Source organism: Bidens hawaiensis, unplaced genomic scaffold, assembly GCF_021521415.1.
Source record: "Bidens hawaiensis isolate Kalapana, Puna unplaced genomic scaffold, B.hawaiensis_p1.1 tig00001576_1, whole genome shotgun sequence".
Taxonomy (NCBI): domain Eukaryota; kingdom Viridiplantae; phylum Streptophyta; class Magnoliopsida; order Asterales; family Asteraceae; genus Bidens; species Bidens hawaiensis.
This window is the reverse complement of record NW_027491089.1, coordinates 2,596,894-2,607,660: the sequence shown is the minus strand read 5'-3', so window position 1 is coordinate 2,607,660 and position 10,767 is coordinate 2,596,894. Positions and strand designations below refer to the sequence as shown.

The 10,767-nt window shown below is 30.7% G+C and overlaps 1 long non-coding RNA gene across 1 annotated transcript; it reads right to left on the bottom strand.

The window, feature by feature from the left end:
- Positions 1 to 775: 775 nt before the first annotated feature.
- LOC143588614 (uncharacterized) lies at positions 776 to 2,431 on the bottom strand. The gene is made up of 4 exons (XR_013145139.1): positions 2,378 to 2,431; positions 1,499 to 1,673; positions 911 to 1,001; positions 776 to 820 (listed from the first exon to the last, which is right to left on the bottom strand). It is a non-coding gene; the product is annotated as an uncharacterized LOC143588614 (long non-coding RNA).
- Between the last annotated feature and the right edge of the window lie 8,336 nt (positions 2,432 to 10,767).

The window sequence follows — 10,767 nt, the reverse complement described above, 5'->3', positions numbered from 1 at the left end:
GGACATGGAAGAGAACCATCAATGTAACATACAGGCCGTTGGTGATGAGAAAAGATTTGATCATGGTTTTCCAATATCCATAATTGGTGGGACTTAGGGTAAACCCGAACTTGTGAGAGTTGTGGTTGGTTTTCTCCACTGTGGTGAAGGAGATGATGGCCATTGTTAAGAGGTTTGGAAGAACAGAAAAAAAAGAGAGGCGGCTGTTAGGGTTGAATGATCGGTGGCTGTGATACCATATAATTGGTAATTGTTAATTGTATTAACTGAATAATCTGTATACAATAGGAGGCCCTATATATATAGGACATATATTACATCTAATATTAGAAACAATCAATTACATATATAACACAAATCTCTGTCTAATATCCACTGAACTCACCCCAATGACTTAACAGGTAAAACCAACCAAGTATTTATAAGAAATTAATTAAATGGTTTAAATTCAGGAATCCAGATGTGTAATAATAAATTAAACCTTTATTAACAAAAAAACATTAGGCCTAAAATTTTAAGCCCAACTTCATTATTTTGGGCCCAAAGCTTTCAAGCCCAAAAGGTAAAACCGAAACCATGGGTAAACCTTTAAAATAGAGTTCGGGAAGGGTAAGATGGATAAAACTTTAAATAAAAAAAAATGTATAAGTAAAAAAACTAAACCTGATTAGTATAGCTTGCATCACGAGACATCACAATGCCCCATTTATTTCCCGCAGTGGTCATTGCAGTGACCAAAAAGCCCTCCTTCCATTTCTTGTTGATCACTTGAACAGAAACACATCACTTACTTTGTATGATTGTTGTGTATACGGTGTCCCTAATGACAGGTAAAATCAAAAAACCGTATAAGGGTATATCGGGAAATTCAAAATCTTGAAACTTGACTAAACTTTAATTCAGAACTTACCCTTTGACATTACAACCAACGTGCTACCATTCATTGCACCCGCGAGTGATGTGATGTAGTAATTCTTCTCCCAGTGTTCCATGATCCATTCCTTAAATAGAGGGGCAAAACGGTCATTTGGGTATTATTTCGGACAATTATTTTGGAACGAATCAAAATTAAAACATGGATAGTAATTCCAAAAACATAACACAATTTAAGATAGAACAAAGAAAACTTTCCCCTATATGCATTTATAATAACAACCGACTTGGAAAACTTGCAAAATTTAACTAGACAATTAAAATAAAATAGAAAATTTAGTAAAGAATAACCACCCGTATTTTTTTAATTGGATAATTATTTTTGAACATGGAAATTCCAATGCATAACACAATTTAAAATGCATAAAATTTGACACACATTTTAGTTAGCATAATGACAATTTTACCCTTAATGCATTAAACAACTTGGAAAACTTGCATGATCTAATTTAACAATTGTTGATCCACTTTGTCAAAACCATAAATTATTACTATTACTATTAGTCTATTATGTTGTTATTATTATTATTATTATTATTATTATTACTGCTACTACTATTATTACCTTGCGTAAAAAAACAGGGGATATATCATGAACTTGTGCAGTGAACCCCGTCCCCGCATCCATAATTAAAGCCCAAAGATTTTGAGCCGATGCTACAGAACTAATGTAGATCCCATCGTTCTTCCCTTGTTCCACATGCTGATGTAATCTTGAATCCTTTACATTGTATTAATACCTATAATTCAAATATATATAGACGACGATAAGAATGATTTATCTATTTATCTATCTATTTATATATATAAATATATATATACAACTATTCTTGAGTTCTTGGATGAATAAAAATAACAATTATGTAAAAAGTTCTCTAATTTAAATTTGTATATTACCAAATATATATCTTTAAAGCCATGAGCAGATTGAAAATTAGTTAGGCTTGCAAACGAACCGAACAAACACAAACATAGCATGTTGGTGTATGTTCATTTAACTTCGAACAAACGACCGAGCAAGAACAATTAAACGACCGGGGTTTTCTTGTTTGTAAAATAAATGAACATGTTCGTGCTTGTTTATGTTCGTTTGTTAACTATATCAACGAATGTTCCACGAAGACAAATGAACGTACGTCATGTGTTCATGTTCGTTTGTTTGACTAAATGAACAATTTATTTTGTTCATGTTCGTTCGCTTAATAGATAAGCAAACTTCCTGCCAAACGTCCATGAAATGTTCGCTGAATGTTCGGTTCATTTACAGGCCTAATAATTAGTAATTTAACTACATTAAGAAAATCTAGGGATATAGCTTACAAACATTTTTATTGAAAGTAAAAGTATTTCATAAAAAAATACAACAGATATATCATCGAAAATTTTAACAATTAATGAATAGATCTAAGAATATATAAAATTGTCAAACCAATCAAACTCATACCTTTGTTTCATCGGTGTTCTTGACGTAAAAACACATATCCACTGATTGGCTGGAGTCCCGAGCCCAATTTTCTTCCTAGGCTGAGTGTCTTCCAAGCTACTAGGCATTCTTCCCCTCTTTTGTCCAACCTAAAACACATATAAACGAATAAAATATTATATGAAAAGAAACTCATTCATTTTACTAAAAAAAGAGATTATTACTGAAACAATAAAACTTGTAATCATATTTTACACACTAGTTATTCATTTAAAAGAAACTTATAAAAGAAAAAATGAAGACCAAACAGATTGAAAGTCTCCTAAACTGTATTTATAATTTGCATAAAACAATAAAATATAAAAAATCAATTCACAAAAAAATTAATTATTTAAAATTATTAGTTTGTAATCATGTTTACACATTTATTATTAATAAAAAAGATAAAAAGTTAACAAAAGAAGAAAATGGGTCAAAAGTTGCATAAAACACCTAATCAATTACTTTAATAAAAATGTAATTATTAATAAGCATTAGTTTGTAATCATGTTTATACGTTAAATATCAATAAAAAAGATACATTTTTAACAAAGAAGAGAATGGGTCAAAAGTTGCATAAAAGATAAATGGGTCAAATGTTAATAAAAAGATGAAACATTTTACCAAAAAAAATATTTATTAATGTCAAACGTTTCTATACCTTTGGGTTAATTTTAGGATATTGGTTTATAATGGTTTCTGCTACCTAATCAAGTGTGTTCGAGTATTATAATTATTCAGATATGACCTTATATAAGTTTTGTACAAATTGGTCAAATGTGTGGAATTGTTTTTGATATAGTACTAATGTTGGATTTCAAAGGTTGCACATAATGTATTCTAATACTTAATTTTGTACAAATGCCACTGGACTGTATTTGCCTTATAACGAGCTATGTGAAATTTTTCGATTTTTCTTGTTTTATGTTAGAGCTTGTATGCGGCGGTCATATTACGGCCTTATACACTATTAAAACTAACTTGTTGTGTTGTAATATGTTGGGTAAAGCTTTCGTTGTGACCAAAGGATGTCGATCAACCACTCGGGGTGAATCACGAACATGCATCACGAAGAAATGGTTAATATTTGTAAATGGTTATAAAGGTCGAGAAGTTTACTTTGTCATAATCTAAACGTCTATGTCTTATAAATATTTTGTCGATAAAACTATTCGTTGATGTTGTTTTATAAACAAGTAATAATAAATCATAATAATTGCGCTTCCGCATCTTTTTAAATTAATATATAGTTGTTTAAGATTGTGTGTGTTACAAAAAGAATGGTAGGGTTTTATAATACTATTACTAATTCAATAATTAGAACACATTGAAGCTTCAGATTTATATGTGTTTTATTGCTTTTGATAGCATGACATGAGTAAATTTTGTGGATGTGTTATGAATGTTTATGTTTGATTTGTGTCTTATAAAATTGTTTATGTTTAGGTTTGATTTGTGCCTTGAAAGGCTTTTTTAATTAATTTTCAGCTTCTTTAAAAATTTCAGTTTACTTTAGCAGTCTGCAGATGTCAAAAAAACAAACAGTCTTCTCCTTGCATACTGCAGAGGTTTGGTCCACCCCTTCTGCTTCAGATGCCTGCATATGTGGTCCGCAGAATGTATACATTTTACATCTGAAAAAACAAACAACACCTAACACAATTTAGTTATTCTGTTAACTGTTTATAAAAATATCAAAATACCACTGAGTTGAAATGAGACATGTTTATGATAAATTGTGTGAATGGGGTTTGAATTGGGCCTTTTAATGGGCTTTGATTTAAGCCCATATATGTTTAGGCCCAACTTAGGCCCTTTTATTAAAATGAAGAGTAAATTACGTTTTTTGTCCATTTAGTTTGTCAAATGGTTCAAATCTTGCCATTTAAATGTCTAGTATTTCATTCTTGTTGTAATCAAGTTTAGTCCAATAACACCATCTAATTGTTTTGTTATTGTTTTTATAAAAGAATTAAAATTCCTCTACACTAAAATGGGACTCGCTTATGATTATCGTTGAAAACACGATGTTAAAGTTTAGTTAGATCTATTGTTTTGGTAATGACTTACTAAATGTGACTTAAAATGTTACTAGTAATCGTCTTAAATCATGAACCAACAATGACCTAATGTGTTAGAAGTTACGAAATGGGTGTAAATATTATTCATAGCCCTTTAAACAAAGCAACAAGAGTGGAAAAGACTTCACCTAATGGTAAAAACACAAAACACAAAGTGATGTAGAATGAGCTCCCGTTGTCTATTTAACCGACCGTGGAAGCGATTGTCGTGTCAACACTTTGTTTGGAGATGTCTTATGCAACATTTATCTTCACCGCTTTTGCTCTAACTAATACACATACATGTGTAGATAGTATCTTTGTTACTCCCATCATATTTCAAGCATCAATTTGAAAAGATATTAAATACGAACAAAAGTAATAAGTGCCCTTATGTTCAATCTTGTAATACTGTGAAGGTGTCACTAGTGTTGTTTTGGTGATTTTTTTAGTTTGTGAAGTGTTCATTATCTTGATATAGTGTTAATTTCTATTTGAGAGTTAGAACACCATGGTGACATAGTGAATGTTGAAGAGTTGTAAAGACATACTATATTGACATATTGTGTTGAAAAATATGATCATCACCACATTGGCTTAGTGAAACGGGGTATTGGTGATCCATGTCATTTTAGGGAACGACTAGTGGAGAAAATCCCGATTGGAGAATCAAGGAGAAGACGTAGGGTGGATTAGTAAACATCCATTCGAATTGATATAAATCGGTTTTTTGTCATCTATATCCCTTAAAATGTTTACTTATCCCATATATATTACATTTGTGTTATAAGTTGTAACAAGAGTTTATCAAACAAGATTGTTAAGCAAAATTTAAGAAAACCTATTTAACCTTTCTTCTCTACAATTATATATATATGTGTGTGCGCGCATGTATGATTCATTTCCTATAATAACCTTAACGGATTTTAAGAACTTAAGAACCAATTGAGTGGATTATATCTATACACATCATCATTTCTTTAAAATATTGAAAAATCTTTGGTAATCAAATTATTCTCTTTCTTTTAAGTATATTATCTATATAGATAAAAGTTGAAATGTCGGTGCCACAAAAGTGTTTTTTCTGAATATTATTAGTTCAGTTATGAATCTAATCTAATCATTTTGATGTTAAAGCAATAAAGACGGTGTAGCCTAATTGGTATTGTGCTATATATTTGGGCTTGGTCTATGGCTCCACACGCAGGTTCGAGGCTTACATCAATCATGAAAGCAAAGCAGGGAAATTTTTTTCTTTACCTTCCTTTTTTTGATATTTCTGTGATTTTTGGTGGAGAATATCCTTTTTTGTATTTGTTTTCCCTTTTCTTATATATACATTTTTATTGTATATTTTAAAAATATTTAAACTTGAGGAATTTATTATTTGGGTTTATTTTCGGAACCGTAACAAATATATCGACACATGCCGGATTCACATCGAGTCACCGTTGAAATGCCCGAACTTGAACGATCGAGTAAAATCATTTTAGATATGTTACTTGTGTGATAAGCTATATAAATGTCGGTATCGGTATCGTAACCAAGTTCATGTCATTTTGAACATAAGTTGTACGTGTGTCGATATTATTTTGGATGGTTACATATATTTTCTTTATTAGTGTCGGTTTTGTAACGAAATTAATTAACTGATACTGTAACAATTCGGGTTTCCCCGTATTTCATTTGTAATCGTTACCCGACCCATTTACGGGTCCGGGCTTTCTCATTAATAATATTCCCGCAATTATCAAGTTAAATTGAGTATTTTATTATTTATTTATAAATATAACTTTTATATTTTGACATTTTTAACCCACATTATAAACTATGAACTTCTCTTGTACCCATCTTCAAACTCCATGGTCCTTTATGTAAATAACCCATATTAGACAAACTAGATATCCATGATCCAAATCCGAATCCATATTCAATTTCTTATACCCGAATTCATAATTGTTAGCTTAGACCATAATTTTCGCTATAAACGTGTTAATTGATCTCGTAAATATAATGTTATTGTTATCATCGACCTCACCATCGTTATCAATTAGGAATTCTCCGCCAAAATCGTTAATCATTATCCGATTTAAAATTCAAACGAAGCCCTAAAATCGTTTTCCTATAGAAATGATCATATAAACGAAATTAAACTTGCATGCACATTCACCTACACCTCGCCGTTCATAACCCTATAAATAATTGTATCTGTTTGGCCATTTACTTGCTCGTTGATACTCTTTATTGGCCGGCGTCTGTTTGAACCAATACACCCTCTTCCGTTCATCAACTGAGGTAATTGATTTGTGCATTATGTTCACGATGATGTGGTGATCATAAGCCCTAACATCAATTAACCCAACATCAAACGGATTAACCGATTGATGTTGTTAGGGTTTATAATCAAACTTTGTTGAATCTGTTTCCGTTTATATTTAATGGGTTCTGGTTTATGTTGCACCTCGCTGGTTAAGACACTTGGTTATGGGATGGAAGGTCGCGGGTTCGACCCCTACCACCCCGTTTTTTTAGTTAATTTTGATATTTTTCCTTTTTAAAAACATTTTATTAAGTATAATAGTAATAGTAATTATTAAATAAATTATTTTATTAAGAATCGACTATAAAACTTGTCTTTCTCGCATCTTTCGTCCGTGTATGTATATATATGTAAACAAATATGTATATATACGTATATATAATATCACGTAAATTAATATTATCAATCAAATATATATATATAGAGAGAGAGAGAGAGAGACAAAAGGTAAATTTTATATATATTTATGTAATTTAACAAACTGATAATATTTTTAAAGATGTATTTTACTTTTATATAATAAAAAATATAATATATTTTAAAAGGGTTTACAAACTAATAATATGATATTAATTTAATAAAATATTAATCATCGAACTCTCATATTCGATCTAGTTCATTAACTTAGCGTATCAGTATTATATCTTTCTTTATAGGTTTTATCTTCAACGCGTGATTTCCACGAATTATCATTCTTTATATTCCCTTTTCACATTTGCTCATCTATTGAGGTGAGTACCACATTTAAGGCTATTCAAAAAGCTCACGGCTCGAAGCTCGCTCGAAAAAATCTCAAAGAAAGCTCGCTCGAAATCGGCTCGATTGTAAACGAGCCGAGCCTGAGCTAGCCCCGGCTCGACTCGAGCTCGCTCGACTCGAGCTCGCTCGATTGGCTCAAACTATTTTATTTTAATTTATTATATATATATATACATGCATATAATTATCTAGTCCAAACCCATATATAACATATGGCCTATCTAGCCCAATAAAAATCCATCTAGCCCAATACAATTAAAAATCCAAAATGACCAGCCGCTCAAAACATCGATTAGCATTTACTAGTTACAATTATCTAACCCTAATCTCACTCTCACCACTATTAGCCGCTCAGAAAATCCAACAACACATGATTTAGGTTCCAGCCGTCTATCATCTCACTATTTTCTATGTAAACATGTTATGTTAATCTTGTTGAAAAGTTTGATTCTTCTCATGTTATGTTAATCTTGTATCCGTTTTTAGCTTATAAACGTTTAATTATCGTTTCATTGTTCATGTACTCCAACATCTTGTCTCTAATTGTGTTATCAGATATTATTCATGTTTTACATATGAAAACTCTAATTTATATGTGTCTCTTTATTTGTATTCTAATTTATATAATAAAGTTATGAAAACTGTATGTGTCTTTATTTGTTTCAGATTCATGTTATAAAAATGCACACCGTACGAAGCACATTCATGTGTATGTGTCTTTATTTGTATTCTAATTTATATAAATGAAAAATCTAGGCCAAGTTTAACAACAGACTAACAAAAGTCAATGTGTTTGAACATATATTTATACTTCTTTGCTTTTAGACAACATTATACTATATAAATTGGATTTTAAGCTTAGGTTTGGTAAGCATCTCTTAGTTCTAATGTTTTTACCTTTTTTCTCTTTTATGGATGATTTATTGTTTAAATTTGTAGGATGTCTTTTTTTAAAGAATCTGTTGGTGGAATCGGGACTCAAAGTAATGAACCTGTTGATTTAAGTGATGGAGAAAGTGTGAAGTTGGTCGATGGTTTGGGAGATGAAGTTAATGAACCAAAGTTCCTCTAAGTTTCCTATTTTAAGCAAAACGGCTCGTGATATTTTTTTCATTTCAATTACTACTGTCGCATCAGAATCTGCTTTTAGTGTCGGTGGTCGTATTTGGATGATTATCGCAGCTCTCTCAAAAAAGATACGGTGGAATCACTTGTATGTGGAGGTGATTGCATAAAGGGGGCCTCTAAAGTAACCTTGCAAACACTATACGTAAGCTTATATTCACATTTTTGTGCATTTACACCTATTTAATTTTTGTACTAACAGTGTATTATTTTTATTTGTAGCAATCTGCAAAAGATGAAGAAAATTTGGAAATAGAGATACCAACGAATGATCTTACAACCAAGTGACAAGGTATTTATTAATTAGGTAGCAATTCTAAAAATTGGTTATGTTGATCATGCAATTATACATTAGTTAGCAATTCTAAGCTTATCCCTTTCTTATTTTTAGTTTATTTTTATAACAGAAAACTAGACGTTTAATGCGGGAGTTGTGAAAGTTTGGAACTGTGGAAGTGCGAGTTGTTGCGGGCCTTGCTTTTGAACTTCGTATTTTGTTGAACTTTGAACATGTTTAATTTATTTTGTATTTGGTTTGATTTAGAGGTGTTGAACTTATTTTGTTTTCAATGGTGTTATTAGACGTATTGAACTTACTTTGTATTTGGTTTAACACGATGGTGTTGATCTCAAAGTCTTATTTATTTATTTTAACACGATGGTTGCATAACATTATTATTATTACAGGTAAATTCGAGCCAAATCGAGCCGGGCCGGCTCGATTTAAAACCGAGCCAAGCTTGAGCTCACAGATTAAGATTCGAGCTCAAGCTGGCCTTGGCTCGGGCTCGGCTCGCGAACAGGCCTAACCACATTCCACTGTTTTACTTGTTTTCAACGTTTTGGGGACATATGTGTCGCATTATTATTTCTTTATTTTATAATACTCAAACTACAACTATTGTCATTTGTGTTAACAATTTTGTACCATACTTGTTACGTGCTTACAGGCTTACTGTGAATCGCATTCGGAGAGGTCCAACATAATATCAGAATAGTATGATCATACGACAGTCGTAATAGCTATCGTGCTTTTGACATCTCATTTATCTTACTCATTGGTTGAATTGCTTTTCTTATTTGACTTGTTGCAATATTTATTATTCTGTTATATATACATTAAAACTGGTGTGTTGCTCACTCAACCTTGTGTTGACAAAACTACTTTATTTTTAACGCATACGCATGTCATCGTGTGGTGTGAAGTTAGTTCAAGTTTTGAAAGAAAACTTAAGAATCAAGATAGAGAAATAAACGAGACATTTGTTTTATGATTTATGTTTGTTTGGTGAACTATTTGTCTTTTTGGATATTGTATGGAATATTTTGTTTTAATTGAATTTTACTTAATAGATATTGAAATTTCCATTATTGCATGATAGTACGTACCTTGAGAGTTGTGAGCAATCAGTTCAGGCCCCGTTATTTTTGCCGTAGGTCGGGGTGTGACAGATACCAACTGAATTCGTATATTTAATCGATTAGAAAATATACGTGTTTTTGTTATAAGAACGATGTGTTTTTTATAAAAGAAAATCAAAACCACGTATTGTTAAACTTTGCTAATATAATATTATAGAAATACTATATTAATGGTATGTAATGGATACTTACATTCATAAAATAAGTTATATTTCATATGAATTACGTCTATTTTGCATTTTTTTCATGTACCAAATAAACCATTTTGTGGTATAACCATATTCATAGTTTGGGAAATTTGACTAGTTTGTATGTGTAATTGATAATTTATGTAATATGTGTATTGTACGTAACTTGTATAATTTGTGTAGTTTAGAATATATTTAATTATGTAATTTATATATTTATGTAGTGTATCCAACTTGTATGCAATTTCTGTAATTGGGGTTAATTAAGTAATTTGTATTATTTATGTAATATGTGAATTTTGTTGTGTTTTAATTTTGGTACCTTGTGTAATATATATGTAATTGACAATTTATGTATTTTAGTGTACTTCATGGTCGTTAATGTAATTTGTGTAATTAGTGTAGATGTAATTTGGGTAATTTATGTTATCTATTTATTGTGTAGTAATATGGGTAGCTTGTGTATTTAGGGTAATTTATGTAATTTGTCTAGTTTGA